Source organism: Pseudochaenichthys georgianus, chromosome 10 (genome assembly GCF_902827115.2).
Source record: "Pseudochaenichthys georgianus chromosome 10, fPseGeo1.2, whole genome shotgun sequence".
NCBI lineage: Eukaryota > Metazoa > Chordata > Actinopteri > Perciformes > Channichthyidae > Pseudochaenichthys > Pseudochaenichthys georgianus.
In genome coordinates, this window is record NC_047512.1 from 4,239,411 (window position 1) to 4,260,095 (window position 20,685).

The following is a 20,685-nucleotide window of genomic DNA, read 5'->3' on the forward strand; positions in this document are numbered from 1 at the left end:
ACTTTAAATCTCTCAGTAAAAACCACAAGAATCGACTTTCATTTCATCAACACAGATCTTCTCATCGCTGCTTTCATGATTCTTATTTCATTTTACATCATCTGATGATATCATCTTCTATCGTTTTCATATTTAAAAAACCAGAGGACATCAATCAATCCGTGCCCAACACCCGAGAGACCGTCACGACCAAATCTTAAGAGCAAAAATGAACATACAATGTTTTTATAAGAACAATGTATGTGATTCAAAATGTTTTTCACAGACAGAAAAGGCCATCAAATGTGAAGTATAATGATATACTTATTAAAAACTATATATATCGTGGTGGATATAGATGTTTTCTTTGCATCTCAGATATGGAGATTCAAGCATTATTAAAGCAAACATTTTGAAGGCGTTTGACTGACAGAACAAGACAACACGTAGGGCTCATGTAGTGTCTCTACTGGGACATGTCTCCGTGCTTTAATGTTCAAAAAGCTCTTTATTTTTCTCATACTGCCACCTCTTTTCACCCTCTGTCTGAAACCAGAGCCCAGTCTGCTCTGATTGGTTAGCTGGCTGGCTCTGTTGTGATTGGTCAACAGCTTAGATATGTCCCGCCCCTTAGCCTAACGTACAATGTGTTGGAGGAAATTGCTTCGTTCTAAATACAAAGCCCACGCACGTGCGTGTGTGTGTGTGTGTGTGTGTGTGTGTGTGTGTGTGTGTGTGTGTGTGTGTGTGTGTGTGTGTGTGTGTGTGTGTGTGTGTGTGTGTGTGTGTGTGTGTGTGTGTGTGTGTGTGTGTGTGTGTGTGTGTGTGTGTGTGTGGGAGGGGGTGCAATGTGGCTGTCGGATGTGTGTGTTTGATGGTTATGTAATTAGAAACAATTAGCCTCCCTATAGCGCTGCAGGGGAGGACGAACGCCACATACATACAAACACAACCACATACATACAAACACACACATAGTGAAATACCACACACACACACACACACACACACACACACACACACACACACACACACACACACACACACACACACACACACACACACACACACACACACACTGTACAAATACATTGAGTGCTGCCAAACCAAAGCTGCCCCATATTCAAAGGCACACAATGCACGGTCAAACATTTCAATCACACTCATATGCACACTGACACACACTTAAACACACACACACCGGCCCGGGCTGATAAAGAGCATCCCTGGCTCCGCAGATACTCGTCACCATAGCAACTGGGCGCTGTCAGGACCCAGAAACCAGTAAAACCAGCAGCTCATCACAGAAACACACCAGGGTTCAGCTCTTCTTTTTAATGCCGTTATCTCACGCTTTTGCTAAGCATCTTTTTGTTTCCTTTCGCAGCGCCTGAACGGTTTGCTGCCGCTTCACAAAAAGTATTTATTGCGCAAGGCAAGGCAAGGCAAGGCAAGGCAAGGCAAGGCAAGGCAAGTTTATTTATAGAGCACTTTTCAACGCAGGGATTCAAACCGGCAACCCTCTTATCAACAGACTTTAGAACCATCATGGAAACTGGGAAGCCAACACAGACAAAAGCATCGACTTGTATTGGGAAAGAGACGTCGGTAAATGAGTAAAATAAATAACGTTTAGGAAACTCAACTCAAGAACACTGGATAACTTTATTCGATCGTATTGCAGTAATTCGTGTGAAGACTAAAACATATAAAGACTTTGGCACAAGTTATAAAATGCTGAATCAGCACCGTAACATACATGATCTGCACTTATTCTGCAATGACCACTTGTTTACGTGAAGCATGGATGTATGAAGAGAACTGGGCGCCGTTCATTCGCTCAGAAGCCCAAACTAGGAGATTCAGAAAGTACCCAGGTCATCCCATGAAGTCCCTTTCAGACCCTAATGAATCAAATAAGGGCAATGAAAGTGTTCGCACTGGATAAACAGGCGTCTCCTTCCCAATGTACGTCAATGGGAAATTATCTGTATGGGCCAACATGACTAGATGAGAAGAGAAGTGTAATACCACCGTTTGGCCACTACTCAAATGTGCTTGCCCTCTTCCTTCCGCGCGCCATGAAGGCCAAATGTTGTGTCATGTTAAATGTTGCGGCTGCAAGGAATTGTGGGACGGCGTTATCTCCTATCTCCTTTCCTTTCGTAAAGGGTGGCTAAATAAGCATTTAAGCTCCTTTCCTATGATCAGGAGAACTTGAAAAACCTGTATCATGGCTGACACTCAGGTACGTCCAGGTCATTTCACTCCGTCGGGAACCGTCCTAAGCTGAATGGACAATTCGACTGCAACCCTAGTCATTTTGTCTTGAAATTAAAGATTATATTTCACATGACTGACTATTTCTCAATGTTTAGTCTCAAACTCTCATTTGAAATGTGTTGAAACACCTGTTCCATCCACGGCTCCTGGTGGCTGGATGTTGGGAAATCAAATTAAAAACATCCACGTTGTTCTGTTCTCTTTGTTGTTTGCCGTCGTAAGGAATGCATTTTTAGTTTTTCCCGAGCCGTCTATTTTAAAGAACACACACATGGTGGTTTTGTACTGCCAGGAACACACTCTCAGAGAACAAACATTTCCGTTTGCCAGATATTCAGATTGTCCTTATACCTCTCCGTTACATATTCGTGCATTCAGAGGCGGTTTGTGTTATTAATAACTCCTGCTTATTCTGCTGCGTGAGCATTAGGAAATAAATCACATCTACATGAAGAGGGAAATGAAGCGGATCACATCTCCATCCCTGTCACCTTACACACACACACACACACACACACACACACACACACACACACACACACACACACACACACACACACACACACACACACTCTGTAAAATCCCTACTTTTCTGCCCTTTTTGTACTTGTGCATGTGTTTGCTGGAAATAGAAGTGCCGTCTCAGCAGGTTGCACCATGGGAAAGTGGAGCAGATCAGAGGGGAGGAATATAAAGACCAACCGGCATCCAGAACAACCTCCACCTCAGCCTCTTGTTCCAGATCGGAGTCATGCCGAGGACAAAAATGGCCACCATCTGCCTAAACGTGCGCACCAGTGTCCCTCGCTGCCCTATTTTGTGTCTCAACTCAACCAGGAAGCTTAGAAAATCAGCCATTCTGTGTCTCTATTACTTCTGTGCTTCCATGTGCTATGTTGACTGTAAAGGTAGCGGATGGCGCCCTCGGTGCTCACAAAGTTGACACTTCTTACAGTTAACGGCCGCCATTTTGGCTCTGTGATGGCGGTTCTGCGACCAGTTGCGTTTGCTGTTGCCCCAGTGAACACAGCACGAGTTATGTTCACTTTTTAAGTAGCGTCCCACCATAGAGGGATGCAGGGACAGTCATGTACAGAGCCATGATCAGCTGGAACTCTTTACCGGTTCACATCATTCAGGAAAATTCTCAAGTACATTTCAAATGGTTGCTAAAAAATTATTTAAGTATTACAAAGTAAATTTGAACTGTGGCTATGTATGCATATATTATTATTTACACTTATTTGTATTTACTTTTGTTTGGCCTTAGGATGGCGATAATTGGATGACCATTTTAGTTTCACTTCATTTCACTGTAAATAGCATGAAATTATGAGCTGTTTTGTTTTAATTTTGTTGTATGTTTATGTATGTTTTGAGTGCGTGAGGACCCCAGGAAGAATAGCCAATGCTCATGCTAGTGCTAATGGGGATCCTAATAAAGACATAAAGGGATGGAATATTTGTGTTGGCCGAACAGGAAGTTAACATCGCAGAGGCTCCCTCGATAAAAACATAATGGGATTTTTTCCATTGGATTTCGGTATATTGCAAGCTTTGTGCCAACACATGTTTACGATACTTACACATTTTGTCTAGCAGGAGAATCCCCAAATGTTTCAACAACTTGTTTGATGCAATCACTAGACGTAAAATGCTAACGTTAGGCTATAAAGGAACTACAGCTAGGTCACATGACTTTGAAGGACTCATTCCCGCACCACTCTTTACTGCTTCATACTGGTATTTATTGGGTCCCACAAACGTTCCCTCCTCATCTTTCCTCATCCACCCATCGTAGTCTTGCAGTGTAGAAATGATATCCTTAAAACGTGTACAAAATTAAATGCAAGGATCTAATCATCCCCCAAAAATAGCCCGGCAGTTTTAATTTGGCGAGGAGTTATGCAGATTTCAGATTTGCATTTTATTTCGAAGAGGTTTTACACCAACGTTTAAGCAAACCATCTATACATGTAAGCATTGTTTAACGAGACTTATTAACTGGACTTATAGAAATTAAACGTGTTAATTCACCACCCTATTTCTATTATTATCCTCATCAGTTCACTGTTATTAAGAGTCCGTGTTTTAACCAGGGCGTAATGGACATGCGTGTGTTTACTGAATACAATGTAATGAAGGTCAGTCATTAAGAATGCAAGGATCTCCTTCAACATCAAACTGTTCATTCTGCACTTTAAATAAAGTGTCTCCACTGAGGAATATTCACAGGTCTGCAAAGCTGAATGCACTTTTATGCAAAACAAGGAGTCGTGATGAACCATGTGTCCTTGAATCCATAGCAACTGACCTTCATTAGCATCTCTGAGCGAAAAAGTGAGCTGCAGAGCGGAGGAAACACACGGTTTGTTCAAGATGGCCGACAGGAGGAGGAAGCGAGGCATCGAAGAAACTGACAGTGACACAAATAAACACCCAGGAAACTAAAGGGTGTTACTGTTTGGTTTGTTACGGTCACTACCCGATCTGCAGCCCTGCCCGATCTGCAGTGCGCATGTGCCAGATGGTCCGCCATATTGGACAACTCAGTACGGCAACCCGAGTAGGGTTCAGTATCATACTGACTAAATATCTACTGTGAATGTATGCAAACATGTATGGCATGTAGCTGTCTAACAGAAGTTACATTCATTTCTCACTTATTCTGACAATGTACTTATAAAAAGAGTTGTTAAATAATAGTCACGTTGTAGTAACAATAACTCATCTCTCTCGAGTTTTCTTTGTGTGCTTTGCCAAAAGCCACTGTGTCAAATGTCCTATTAGAGTTGCCGTATGGAGTTGTCAAATATGGCGGACCATCTCGCACATGCGCACTGCAGATCGGGTAGTGACACCCTTCAGTGTTTACTGTCTGTCTGTCTTCTTCTGTTCCCTTTAGTGTGTACTTCCTGTCCGTCTTCTTCTGCTGCTCCCTTCAGTGTTTACTTCCTGTCTGTCTTCTTCTACTGTTCCCTTCAGTGTTTACTGTCTGTCTTCTTCTGCTGTTCCCTTCAGTGTATACTTCCTGTCTGTCTTCTTATACTGTTCCCTTTAGTGTTTACTTCATGTCTGTCTTCTTCTACTGTTCCCTTTAGTTTACTTACTGTCTGTCTTCTTCTGCTGTTCCCTTCAGTGTTTACTTCCTGTCTGTCTTCTTCTGCTGTTCCCTTCAGTGTTTACTTCCTGTTTGTCTATTCTGCTGTTCCCGTTAGTGTTTACTTCCTGTCTGTCTTCTTCTGCTGTTCCCTTCAGTGTTTACTTCCTGTCTGTCTTCTTCTACTGTTCCCTTTAGTTTACTTACTGTCTGTCTTCTTATACTGTTCCCTTTAGTGTTTACTTCCTGTATGTCTTCTTCTGCTGTTCCCTTTAGTGTGTACTTACTGTCTGTCTTATTCTACTGTTCCCTTTAGTGTTTACTTCCTGTCTGTCTTCTTCTGCTGTTCCCTTTAGTGTTTACTTCCTGTCTGTCTATTCTACTGTTCCCTTTAGTGTGTACTTACTGTCTGTCTTCTTCTGCTGTTCCCGTTAGTGTTTACTTCCTGTCTGTCTTCTTTTACTGTTCCCTTCAGTGTTTACTTCCTGTCTGTCTTCTTCTGCTGTTCCCTTCAGTGTTTACTTCCTGTCTGTCTTCTTCTGCTGTTCCCTTTAGTGTTTACTTCCTGTCTGTCTTCTTCTGCTGTTCCCTTTAGTGTTTACTTCCTGTCTGTCTTCTTCTACTGTTCCCTTTAGTGTTTACTTCCTGTCTGTCTTCTTTTACGGTTCCCTTCAGTGTTTACTTCCTGTCTGTCTTCTTCTGCTGTTCCCTTCAGTGTTTACTTCCTGTCTGTCTTCTTCTGCTGTTCCCTTTAGTGTTTACTTCCTGTCTGTCTTCTTCTGCTGTTCCCTTCAGTGTTTACTTCCTGTCTGTCTTCTTCTGCTGTTCCCTTTAGTGTTTACTTCCTGTATGTCTTCTTCTACTGTTCCCTTCAGTGTTTACTTCCTGGCTTTCTTCTTCTACTGTTCCCTTTAGTGTTTACTTCCTGTCTGTCTTCTTCTGCTGTTCCCTTTAGTGTTTACTTCCTGTTTGTCTTCTTCTGCTGTTCCCGCTGTCACTACCCGATCCGTCACCCTGCCCGATCGGTTCTGCGCATGTGCGAGAGGGTCCGCCATGTTGGACAACTCCGGATGGCAACACCAGATGGACACTTGACACAGTGGCTTTTAGCAAAGCTCAAAAAGAAAACGAGAGAGAGATGAGTTATTGTTATTACAACGTGACTTCACTATTATTTAACAACTCTTTTTATTGGGTTCTTTTGTTTGGGGTTAAGTACATTGTCAGAATAAGTGACAAATGGATTTAACTTCTGTTAGACAGCCATATGCCATACATTGTTGCATACATTCACAGTAAATATTTATTCAGTATGATAGCTGTCTAACAGAAGTTAAATCTATTTCTCACTTATTCTGACAATGTACTTAACCCCAAATAAAAGAACCCCATAAAAAGAGTTGTTAAATAATAGTGAAGTCACGTTGTAATAACAATAACTCATCTCTCTCGAGTTTTTCTTTTTGAGCTTTGCTAAAAGCCACTGTGTCAAGTGTCCATCTTGGGTTGCCGTCCGGACTTCCGGACCATCTCGCACATGCGCAGAACCGATCGGGTAGGGTGACGGATCGGGTAGTGACACCCTTCAGTATTTACTTCCTGTCTGTCTTCTTCTGCTGTTCCCTTTAGTGTTTACTTCCTGTCTGTCTTCTTCTACTGTTCCCTTCAGTGTTTACTTCCTGTCTGTCTTCTTCTGCTGTTCCCTTTAGTGTTTACTTCCTGTCTGTCTTCTTCTTCTGTTCCCTTCAGTGTTTACTTCCTGTCTGTCTTCTTCTGCTGTTCCCTTCAGTATTTACTTCCTGTCTGTCTTCTTCTACTGTTCCCTTCAGTGTTTACTTCCTGTCTGTCTTCTTCTGCTGTTCCCTTCAGTGTTTACTTCCTGTCTGTCTTCTTCTGCTGTTCCCTTCAGTATGTACTTCATGTCTGTCTTCTTCTACTGTTCCCTTCAGTGTTTACTTCCTGTCTGTCTTCTTCTGCTGTTCCCTTCAGTATTTACTTCCTGTATGTCTTCTTCTGCTGTTCCCTTTAGTGTTTACTTCCTGTCTGTCTTCTTCTACTGTTCCCTTCAGTGTTTACTTCCTGTTTGTCTATTCTGCTGTTCCCGTTAGTGTTCACTTCATGTCTGTCTATTATGCTGTTCCCTTTAGTGTTGACTTCATGTATGTCTTCTTCTGCTGTTCCCTTCAGTGTTTACTTCCTGTCTGTCTTCTTCTACTGTTCCCTTCAGTGTTTACTTCCTGTTCATCTTCTTCTGCTGTTCCCTTCAGTGTTTACTTCCTGTTCATCTTCTTCTGCTGTTCCCTTTAGTGTTTACTTCCTGTTCGTCTTCTTTTGCTGATTTTAACTTTAACCAACGTTTGATTACACGTAACTTTTATACAAAGATTGTTCAGAGGCTGGAGCTATTGTTCAAGGAAGAGGAGGTGTGGGAGTAGCAAAAGAAAGAGAATAGGAGGGAGAGGTGGATGTGGAGCAGAAGGAGGTGAGAGATTCAGGTTAGGGTTGAAGAGGAAGACAGGGAAGTCAGATGCAGGAAGATTTGCACAAGAATAAGTAGAAGGAGGAGGAAGGACCAGAGGAGGAGGAGGAGGAGGAGGAGGAGGAGGAGGAGGAGGAGGAGGAAGAGGAGGAGGAAGAAGAGGAAGAGGAGGAGTAGGCGTTCACTGGGCCACATTGTTCAGAGATGATTAAAAACCAGCGAGAGGAGAAACCCACGACGCCTCGCTGGCTGTTTGTCAGCCGAGACACGGAGAGGGAGATAACTCACAGTGTGTGTGTGTGTGTGTGTGTGTGTGTGTGTGTGTGTGTGTGTGTGTGTGTGTGTGTGTGTGTGTGTGTGTGTGTGTGTGTGTGTGTGTGTGTGTGTGTGTGTGTGTGTGTGTGTGTGTGTGTGTGTGTGTGTGTGTGTGATCCTCATTACCTCCCTCTGTGGGAGATAAGAGTGTGTGAGGCTGCATTGTGCATGCGTATAACAGTCTGTCCTTATCAAGTATGCACACACACACTCCTAAACAAACACACACTTACACACTTACACACACGTGCACGCACACACACACACACACACACACACACACACACACACACACACACACACACACACACACACACACTCTGGGCCCAAGTGAGGAGCGGCTGCCAGCGATAATTCGACACAACTGTGTCGGATTCGAGTGGAGGATGAATGAGGGAAAAAAGATGGAGGGAGAGGAGAGAGAAAGTGTGTGTGTGTGTGTGTGTGTGTGTGTGTGTGTGTGTGTGTGTGTGTGTGTGTGTGTGTGTGTGTGTGTGTGTGTGTGTGTGTGTGTGTGTGTGTACAGGAATAAAACTGCCCTGCAGTCAGAACAGCACTCCCTCTCTGCCTCTACCTTCTCTCAGAGTGGAGGTTGTGAGCACGACGCTGCAGGCAGTGACTGTCTGGGCAGGTGTGTCTGTGTGTGTGTGTGTGTGTGTGTGTGTGTGTGTGTGTGTGTGTGTGTGTGTGTGTGTGTGTGTGTGTGTGTGTGTGTGTGTGTGTGTGTGTGTGTGTGTGTGTGTGTGTGTGTGTGTGTGTGTGTTTCCATATAACATGCTCACATGCACACATGAGCAGAACATCTGCTGTTGTTTGTCCTGAAACTAAAGACATGCAGCTTTTATTTCCAACACAGCCCCGTGTGACTTGAGGGCAGCGCTGCGATAACACACTTTCACCTTTAACTTGTTTGTTTTTATACATATTTGTATTCTATTTTAACTTGTATTGCACACTTAATTCAACCTTGTATGTTTACTTTATATATATATATTAGTTAGAACTTTTTATTTAAGTTTAAAAAATAAATTGTATTTAATGTTTTCTTTATGTCTTAATTGTATCCATCCATCTTCTCCCGCTTATCCGTGGTCGGGTCGCGGGGGTAGCAGTTCCAGCAGTTCAATTGTATCTCTTATTTTAATGTATTCAATGTTATTTTAATATTAATATATTTATTTTATTGCACACTTTAAAACAAAATACATTTTCAAGGATGGAGCAACTATCACAAAACCCAATTTCCCCCGGGATAAATAAAGTCTTGTGACATTAGCCTCATGATACTCCAGCACCATCACACTGAGCTGAGTGTAATTATCCGTGTGGTGAAGTGGACATGCTCTGGAGGCCAATGTGTGACACGCTCTGACACCCTGCAGACCTCCTGGAGGTATTTAAGGGAAAAGTGAGGGATGTGGGACAGGATATTGGAAAGGGAGGGATACATATAGATAATTTATTGTCCTCTGTTGGGGGAAATGTACTTCCACAGCCTCGAAGAACAATTAAATAACATAAATCTCAAAAACACAGCCACAAGGAGCAGTCACAAGTACACACAACACAGCACATGTTGTTCAGTTCATTCAGGGCATGAAGCTCTTACTGCTGATCAGAGATCTGTATCTTCAGCCGGGCGGAAGAGAGCGGAAGCATGAATGCACGTGGAGCTCGGTGTCTTGTGCGATTCTCATGTATTTAAAAAGGCCCTAAGAAGCTTTTGGGGGTTTCATAAAGGAACTACTTCACATGACTTCACGTCACCACCGCTAAGCTAAAGGTGGCTAATGTTGGGCTATAAAGGAACTACAGCACGGTCACATGACTTCACGTCACCACCGCTAAGCTAAAGGTGGCTAATGTTGGGCTATAAAGGAACTACAGCACGGTCACATGACTTCACGTCACCACCGCTAAGCTAAAGGTGGCTAATGTTGGGATATAACGGAATTACAGTAAGGTCACATGACTTTACGTCACCACCGCTAAGCTAAAGGTGGCTAATGTTGGGCTATAAAGGAACTACAGCACGGTCACATGACTTCACGTCACCACCGCTAAGCTAAAGGTGGCTAATGTTGGGCTATAAAGGAACTACAGCACGGTCACATGACGTCACATCACCACCGCTAAGCTAACAGTGGCTAATGTTGGCCGTGATGATCATTTAGACACTTGTTAGCAACCAACATTTTTAAATTCACCAGTGGAGTATTTACTGAAGTATTTTATGACGTAGAACAAACAGCTTGTGTTAACCACAGAAATTATGTCAGGCTTCTAACGAAAAACACCAGAAACCACTCACTTCCAGGGAACAGGAAGTGCTCAAATGCTGAGTCATGCCTGGTTTTTAGGACTCTTTCCTGCATCAATGACCTTAACACATCCTCCTCCACGGTTGTGTGTGTAATGACTGATAATGGACGCTGATCAGAGAGCATGCATGAAGTGAAGCGTCGGCAAACAGCAGCTCTGTGTTCCTCTATGTAAAGTCTCCACATAAATCCAAAAGAAGAAGCAGGGAAATGAGTTTCCATCGGACCGACCGTATGCAAAACTATGTCTATGTCTGGGAATGAGATAAACCTCAAAGATGAAAATAATGCTGACCAGCAGACGCAAATACATGTCCCCACAGCAGCTGTGTTTTTTAATAAAGTGCTGCATGGTGCTGTACGATCAGACCACATGTTATCAAAATCACAATATGGACTTGTGCAATATCTAAATCACTGTAAGCACAATATTCGTTAAAAGGCTAAATAAGGGAAAATATCTGAATGAAGTATTGTGAAGCTACGGAAAGTCCAGGTATTCTACAGATTTAATAAAAAAAATGTCGTACAAATCCTGATTTAAACCAACGGCACCAAAATAATGTTAAGATTTGTTTTAATTATAATTTAAACGCAATTGCAATATTTCTATAAAATAAAACACAATTATTTCCACATTTATTGCCCTAATAATCTGGCTACTTAAATATTATTTCATTCTCATCAGCAGGAAAGGACTCTTTAAAGTAGAGACACTACATACTGATATACACCTGAACATCAGCAGGAAAGGACTCTTTAAAGTAGAGACACTACATACTGATATACACCTGAACATCAGCAGGAGAGGACTCTTTAAAGTAGAGACACTATATACTGATATACACCTGAACATCAGCAGGAGAGGACTCTTTCAAGTAGAGACAATACATACTGATATACACCTGAACATCAGCAGGAGAGGACTCTTTAAAGTAGATACACTACATACTGATACACACCTGAACATCAGCAGGAGAGGACTCTTTAAAGTAGAGACACTACATACTGATATACACCTGAACATCAGCAGGAGAGGACTCTTTAAAGTAGAGACACTACATCCTGATATACACCTGAACATCAGCAGGAGAGGACTCTTTAAAGTAGAGACACTACATACTGATATACACCTGAACATCAGCAGGAGAGGACTCTTTAAAGTAGAGACACTACATACTGATATACACCTGAACATCAGCAGGAGAGGACTCTTTAAAGTAGAGACACTACATCCTGATATACACCTGAACATCAGCAGGAGAGGACTCTTTAAAGTAGAGACACTACATACTGATATACACCTGAACATCAGCAGGAGAGGACTCTTTAAAGTAGAGACACTATATACTGATATACACCTGAACATCAGCAGGAGAGGACTCTTTCAAGTAGAGACAATACATACTGATATACACCTGAACATCAGCAGGAGAGGACTCTTTAAAGTAGATACACTACATACTGATACACACCTGAACATCAGCAGGAGAGGACTCTTTAAAGTAGAGACACTACATACTGATATACACCTGAACATCAGCAGGAGAGGACTCTTTAAAGTAGAGACACTACATCCTGATATACACCTGAACATCAGCAGGAGAGGACTCTTTAAAGTAGAGACACTACATACTGATATACACCTGAACATCAGCAGGAGAGGACTCTTTAAAGTAGAGACACTACATACTGATATACACCTGAACATCAGCAGGAGAGGACTCTTTAAAGTAGAGACACTACATCCTGATATACACCTGAACATCAGCAGGAGAGGACTCTTTAAAGTAGAGACACTACATACTGATATACACCTGAACATCAGCAGGAGAGGACTCTTTAAAGTAGAGACACTACACACTGATATACACCTGAACATCAGCAGGAGAGGACTCTTTAAAGTAGAGACACATACTGATATACACCTGAACATCAGCAGGAGAGGACTCTTTAAAGTAGAGACACTACATACTGATATACACCTGAACATCAGCAGGAGAGGACTCTTTAAAGTAGAGACACTACATACTGATATACACCTGAACATCAGCAGGAGAGTACTCTTTAAAGTGGAGACACTACATACTGATATACACCTGAACATCAGCAGGAGAGGACTCTTTAAAGTAGAGACACTACATACTGATATACACCTGAACATCAGCAGGAGAGGACTCTTTAAAGTAGAGACACTACATACTGATATACACCTGAACATCAGCAGGAGAGGACTCTTTAAAGTAGAGACACTACATACTGATATACACCTGAACATCAGCAGGAGAGGACTCTTTAAAGTAGAGACACTACATACTGATATACACCTGAACATCAGCAGGAGAGGACTCTTTAAAGTAGAGACACTACATACTGATATACACCTGAACATCAGCAGGAGAGGACTCTTTAAAGTAGAGACACTACATACTGATATACACCTGAACATCAGCAGGAGAGGACTCTTTAAAGTAGAGACACTACATACTGATATACACCTGAACATCAGCAGGAGAGGACTCTTTAAAGTAGAGACACTACATACTGATATACACCTGAACATCAGCAGGAGAGGACTCTTTAAAGTAGAGACACTACATACTGATATACACCTGAACATCAGCAGGAGAGGACTCTTTAAAGTAGAGACACTACATACTGATATACACCTGAACATCAGCAGGAGAGGACTCTTTAAAGTAGAGACACTACATACTGATATACACCTGAACATCAGCAGGAGAGGACTCTTTAAAGTAGAGACACTACATACTGATATACACCTGAACATCAGCAGGAGAGGACTCTTTAAAGTAGAGACACTACATACTGATATACACCTGAACATCAGCAGGAGAGGACTCTTTAAAGTAGAGACACTACATACTGATATACACCTGAACATCAGCAGGAGAGGACTCTTTAAAGTAGAGACACTACATACTGATATACACCTGAACATCAGCAGGAGAGGACTCTTTAAAGTAGAGACACTACATACTGATATACACCTGAACATCAGCAGGAGAGGACTCTTTAAAGTAGAGACACTACATACTGATATACACCTGAACATCAGCAGGAGAGGACTCTTTAAAGTAGAGACACTACATACTGATATACACCTGAACATCAGCAGGAGAGGACTCTTTAAAGTAGAGACACTACATACTGATATACACCTGAACATCAGCAGGAGAGGACTCTTTAAAGTAGAGACACTACATACTGATATACACCTGAACATCAGCAGGAGAGGACTCTTTAAAGTAGAGACACTACATACTGATATACACCTGAACATCAGCAGGAGAGGACTCTTTAAAGTAGAGACACTACATACTGATATACACCTGAACATCAGCAGGAGAGGACTCTTTAAAGTAGAGACACTACATACTGATATACACCTGAACATCAGCAGGAGAGGACTCTTTAAAGTAGAGACACTACATACTGATATACACCTGAACATCAGCAGGAGAGGACTCTTTAAAGTAGAGACACTACATACTGATATACACCTGAACATCAGCAGGAGAGGACTCTTTAAAGTAGAGACACTACATACTGATATACACCTGAACATCAGCAGGAGAGGACTCTTTAAAGTAGAGACACTACATACTGATATACACCTGAAAACTAACCTCTTTAAGTCATCAAATGTGAGGTTAGTTTTCAGGACAGAGTTTGAAATACCTAATGCAGATTTCCTCCAATAACCAGCGCTGCTAGTATATATATATATGTATTTTTTTTTTATATATTCAGTCAAATCTGTGCAAAAACTACATTCATGCAGGTCTGCTGATGCAAACTTTAACCTTCCTCCTGTTTCTAACAGAAACAAGCTGTATCACTGCATCTGTCACTCAATATCACTCTGCTTCACATCACCACACACACACACACTCACACACACGCACACACACACACACACACACTCACACACACACACACTCACACACACACACACCAGATGAAACAGGTCAGCTGCGTCTCTCATCTGGTTTCCAGAGTTAAGTCGTACGCCTGCATTGCTCTGCCCTGCAGGTGTGTGTGTGTGTGTGTGTGTGTGTGTGTGTGTGTGTGTGTGTGTGTGTGTGTGTGTGTGTGTGTGTGTGTGTGTGTGTGTGTGTGTGTGTGTGTGTGTGTGTGTGTGTGTGTGTGTGTGTGTGTGTGTGTGTGTGTGTGTGTGTGTTTACTGAGCCAGTAAATCTAGTGTTATACTGGCAAAGCACATGGAGCCATAACTCTGGAGCACGCACTCACACCGAGCCACACACACACACACACACACACACACACACACACACACACACACACACACACACACACACACACACACACACACTCCATCCATGGCCTCAGGTAAACTACAGTGTTGTCAAGAAGGGGACCACATACACACACACACACACACACACACACACACACACACACACACACACTCACAAAGAGAACTGTAGTTGTGACAGCTCTGTAGTGTCGACAGTGACACTGACACAGCAATCCAGTGAACTCAAGGGCCACACACACACACACACACACACACACCCCCACACACACACAGAGAGATCAGAGAAAAGAGCTTGAATAAATCTTCTTCTGCAGCTCGTATTTTTTCAATTTGCTGCCCCGCTGCTCTCACTCTGACAAAAGTGAGCACGGCGTCGACGGGCGACAGGCTGACAGGAAACCCCGAACACTCCCCCAAAGTGAGGGGGGGGAGTATGGGGAGGGGGGGGGGGGGCATGTGTGTCCCATTGCGCACTGTTGCTGTATTTTTGTATACATGTGCATTTATGACTGAACGGAGTTGACGACAGAAGCATGTTTCGGTGCTCCGCTACTGTCGGATAGTCCCGCTCACATAGACTATCGGGATGTCACTGATGTGGCGCGGAGTGATACTGAGTAGTGCGTGTATGTAAGCCTGCATCTAGAAGTGTGTATAGGTACCATGGCTGAAGACCGGTTAGGTAAATACAGTTGTCTCATAGAAAGGTCCACGGACACCGTATTACACTCCATGACATGCGATCAATTATACAGCATAAAGGACTATTACAACGACCGTGGTTTCTTACTTTAGTACAATAGATGTGAGTATTTAAAAAGGCTTCTGGTTCAGAGTGGCAATTATTCACCACAGGTTGAACGAGTTTGACCGCGCCATCATTGGTGTTCACTCCCGTCACTCGGAGAGGAGGCGGGGCTTATCTCTAGATACCAACAACGTCTTCATTAGCCATGGCGGGAATCACCACTTTTGCTGTTTTGTGCATATTTTAAAAGTCCCCAAATAGTTCGGAATCCAAACATTAATGTGTCGAGAAAAATCTCAAGCAGCCGAATCAATCTTCAAAGTTAACGTCATGTGACTTAAACAAAGCCACATTCTTACTGATTTAACGACGCCGGTATGTCAGTACTTCAGTGACGACACGAACACAGACCGTTTCAGAACAATGTCTTGCTTGAGTTGAAGTATTTCTACTCTAAAATCATGTAAAGTGAGGTATTTGTATGTCTTTTCAAATATATATATATAAGTTTGTCAAGTCTGTGCTTGTTCTGTTTGTTTGCAGGTGAATCTTCTTTGTTGAACATGATTTAAAGTTTTTGTATCAGTTTCTAGTGTGTACTTTTACAGTCTGTTTGTGTGTGTGTCGACATTTACTGTAAAGCGTTTTTCTACAGTTTCACAACCAGCAGGTAAAACTTCAGATTGAGCGAGGAAGAGGAGGAAGAGGAGGAAGAGGAGGAAAAGGAGGAAAATAGCTAAAAGTAGGATGAGGTGGTTTTCAGCTGACAGCTCTGGTATGTTAATCCCTAAAACACCTCCTCCTCCTCCTCCTCCTCCTCCTCCTCCTCCTCCTCCTCCTCCTCCTCCATCAGGAATGCAGCCGGTTTATAATTGGCTGCAGGACAGAGCGAGGGAGGATGAAAGCATGAGGGAAAGGTGGAGGGATGAAAAGATGGAGAGATGTGAGAGGGGAGATTCGGTTTTGATTTCTTCGCTCGGCTGTCGTCCAGCTTCAACCGGACGAAGAAGAATAGTTTCCAGATTTCCCTGCGTGAAGCTTTGAGCGCTGCGCAAAGATCAAAACACTGAGAGAGAAGTCATGAAGTGGGTCAATTTCAGCTTTTCCAGTTTGACGGGTTCTGACAAAAAAGGGGAAATCACAAATCATGATCATTTCACTAAAGAATATGAAGAAAATGTTGAATGGAATCCAGAAATCCTCATTTAACAACTTAATATAGAATACAATGCATTTACGAGCCATTTCACAACGTTAGCGAGGCCTCCATCGTAGGAAATGTTCAACGACAATACAAGTATGTGCATACGCCCTACATTTTCTATCCCTATATGTACTCTGTTTTAGGTGAAGACTCACTGAGCTCTACATTTTAATCCAGTCTGCCACATATGGCAGTGACTAGATCAAACACACACACACACACACACACACACACACACACACACACACACACACACACACAAGTCTATGAGGCAGTAGTGTTCACAGATAAGGTCAGGAGGAGGGGTGTGTGTCTATATTTTTTTAGTCTTCACTTTATCCTCTGTTCATCCCCATACCACCCCCCCCCCGCCTCACTCACACACACACACTTCAAAAGGGATGACAGGGTGTTTTCATCCATCTCTTGCGAATTTCCTTCACAGACTGCGAGATTCGAAATGTGGAGGAGAGAGAAGAGAGTCAAACAGCTTTTTGTTCAAGCGTTGTGTGTGCGTGCGTGCGTGTGTGTGTGTGTGTGTGTGTGTGTGTGTCTGTGTGTGTGTGTGTGTGTCTGTTGTTCAGTACAGTTCTGCTTAGAGTACGAAATATGACTCACAGTTAATCTTTCTCATTGTGTGTATGACACTACATTACCCACAATCCCTTTCACATCAACGACACTTCCTGGCTGTGAGCATGTACAGTTAGCTCGTCTGAGGAGAGACAGAAACAGCTCATAAACAAAGAGATGTCCCTCCCAGTGTCAACGAGGAGCAGCTATTAGATATTAAATCTTTATAAACACTAAAAACTCGAGTAAGCGCTGTCTCTGTCTAAGCTCCTGAAGCCTGCGGAGGTTTACCGGCTGGACGGACCCTCCTCCACACGAGAGGGTCTCCAGAGGCCGTCAAACCAGACAACTACTACTTTACAAGACCGCCGCCCTAATAGAGGTCAGTCAACACGTTTTCCATTATGTCGCTTCTCCATCTATCTCACTCACGTGGCATCAAAGAACTATCATGTCTTTTTTTGTCTTGTTGAACTTGTAATTGTTTATTTTTGTGTAAAAAACTATGTATTAGCTTTTCTTTAATGCATATTTTAACTTTATGTTTATATATATAACAAATAATTCAGCTTGAATTTATTTAGCTTGTATAACTACTTAATTTTTGTTTGTATTTAGGTTTAAGACTTATCTATTTTATCTTTTTATTAGCATTAAATGACTTATTTATAATAAAAAGAGTATTATTAACGCCTTATTTGGGTTTGATTTGTATCATAAAGTGTTGTATTACTGTTTTAAATTGTGATGTTATAGCACATTTAGCTGCACCTGATGCATGTGTACGAAGTGCACAGTATCCCTATGTTCACTGTGTACTTCTTCCTCCTCTCCTGAGTGTGCAGACAGTCATACGAGCTTCAGTTTCTCCTCCATCTTCCACCTATATAACCCCCCCACCCGCTATACATGGAGGCCATACATCACAGTCTGCCTGCAGCTCAGCTATTGTGGAGGGATCAGTTACTCACTCCATGTGTGCGTGTGCGTGTGCGTGTGTGTGTGCGTGTGCGTGTGCGTGTGCATGCGTGTGTGTGTGTGTGTGTGTGTGTAGGTGAGGTCCATATGCATGCATGTGTTCCTCTACACGTGTGTGAAGTATAAATAGTGGCAGCAGCGGAGCGATGAGGAGCGATTGTCTGGGAACAATCGAGGGAAGGAAAAGGCTGCTCGGTGTTTCTGTGTTTGTGCGAGAGGAGCGTCTGCTGTGGGAATACAATTATGTCTAATGTCTAAATAAAGACAAACAGAAACAGGAAGGAAAAACTGACGCAGAAACATTCTTGGGAGCGGATACGGATTCATTAAAAGGTCCAGTTGGGTTTTAATTGATGTAGCAAACTGATTTCACAGCTCAAACCTTACATTTACGACGGATCGATGCTGCTTCTGGCTGGTTCCAATGGATTTGCCTTGGTGTTTTCGTGCATATATTGTGAGAGAAAATTGAAATAAAGTGATTGAAATGTGTTGAAGGAGTGATAACGTTGTCCAGGTGCGGCACAACGCGTGAGAAAATGATCCATGCAGCGGGAGGAATGGATTTCACCGGCACAGACATATACAAACATGGCCTCTGAGCTTCCCAAAATTGGACATTTGCAATGGGAAAATTGAAATGGATGACTGTAAATAGCATGACAGCAACAACTGCATTTTTTTGTATGCGTGAAATGATCGAAGAATCCACCTTACTAACAGACACACACCTCAGGATGGCACCATGTTTGGAAAAGATAAGGTATGTGTTTGGCAAGAATCCAGGGCTATATGTCCAAAACTGTCTCAATAACATGCTAATGGTGTTAGCTTTATTAACTCGTTTTTGGAGGTAAATACTTTTCTCTTTGGAACCTAAAATCTATTCATACTTGTATTGTGCAGTGAATTCAGTGCACAGCTTGGGGTTAACACTAAGCCTGTTCCCCTATTAGCGGCTAACAGCTAGCAGAAGCCCAGTTAGCTTTGCTCCAGGTGGTTTGTGTTTCTGTGTGTCCTTCTGTGTTGGCCGGTGTTAGCCATGGCATGTTAGCCGGTTAGCCGCTGGGCTTTACAGAAACAGACGTCTCTGCAGGAACGAGGTGGACACCGGCCAGAGTTCATTAGCATCCAGTCTGGATTAGCTGCTAGCTTGCCAAGACTGCTGGGGCTAGCCAAGAGAGACAACAGGCCCATAGGGAACGGCTGGACAAGCTAATGCTAATGCTAACGTCAAGTCTAATCAGCAGCAGGCAGGAGGAGAGATGGCAGCAGCCGAGCAGCAGAATCACATCGAAGGAAACTCATCTTTATCACGTCAATAAAAGTAGAGAGGAATCATAAATCCAACAATGGAGGAAAAAACATGTTGAGACGCACGAATGAAGATGCACTAACAGATTTGTGTTCGAGGATGTTAGTAAAAACAGGAAAACAGTCAGAAGGATTTGAAACCATTTGGGATTAAACAATATATTATTATTAACATTAAATGTTTTTTCTTTATTTAAGTAAAGCGTTGAATGCAGGACTTTAACTTGTAACAGTGTATATTTAAGAGTATGGTACTTTAAGTATATTTTGATGCAAATACCTTTTTGTATCATTATTTGTTCTAAAGAGAATTATTATTTGTAATATTCTTTTTTTTATTTTATTATAATTGTTGATGAAATTATTTATTATTATTATTTAGTTATTTAAGTAATACTTTTTTTATTGTATTATTTAAAAAAAGAAATGTTTTCTTTAATTGTATTTTTTCTTTCTTTCTTTATCTATTTATTATTATTGATTTTTGAATGCAAGTCTTGTAACAGAGTATATTTACAATTTCTTATGGCTACTTTTACTCAAGTCATAGCTCCCAGTACTTTTTCCTCCTGCACCTGTAGAAAGTGAAACCACCTGCGGAGATCGTCACTCTGACCCTCACCTGCTGTACGTCACTCTGACCCCCCCTCAGTGTCACTCTGACCCCCCCTCAGTGTCACATGACCCCCCCTCAGTGTCACATGACCTCCCACAGGGTCTCACCTGAAGCTCAGAAACACTGAAGGCACATCATCACAACAACAACCTCCAACCTGCTGCACGCACTCTCTGCTCACCTCTCACACAGCAGCAGGTGCGAAGTGAGGTCACACACAGTACACACACACACACACACACACACACACACACACACACACACACACACACACACACACACACACACACACACACACACACACACACACACACACACACACACACACACACACACACACACACACACACACACACACACACACACACACACACACACACACACACCTAGCTCCTTCCTCTTCCCTCCAGTTTCCGAGACGATTCCCATCACGGTGAGTATCGTATTGATACTAATACACCACTGTATGAAT

The 20,685-nt window shown here is 42.5% G+C and overlaps 1 protein-coding gene across 3 annotated transcripts in view; it reads right to left on the reverse strand.

The window, feature by feature from the left end:
* Positions 1-20,685, reverse strand: part of LOC117453520 (protocadherin-1-like) — a 222,814-nt gene that overhangs the window by 116,045 nt on the left and 86,084 nt on the right. The window lies entirely within an intron of this gene.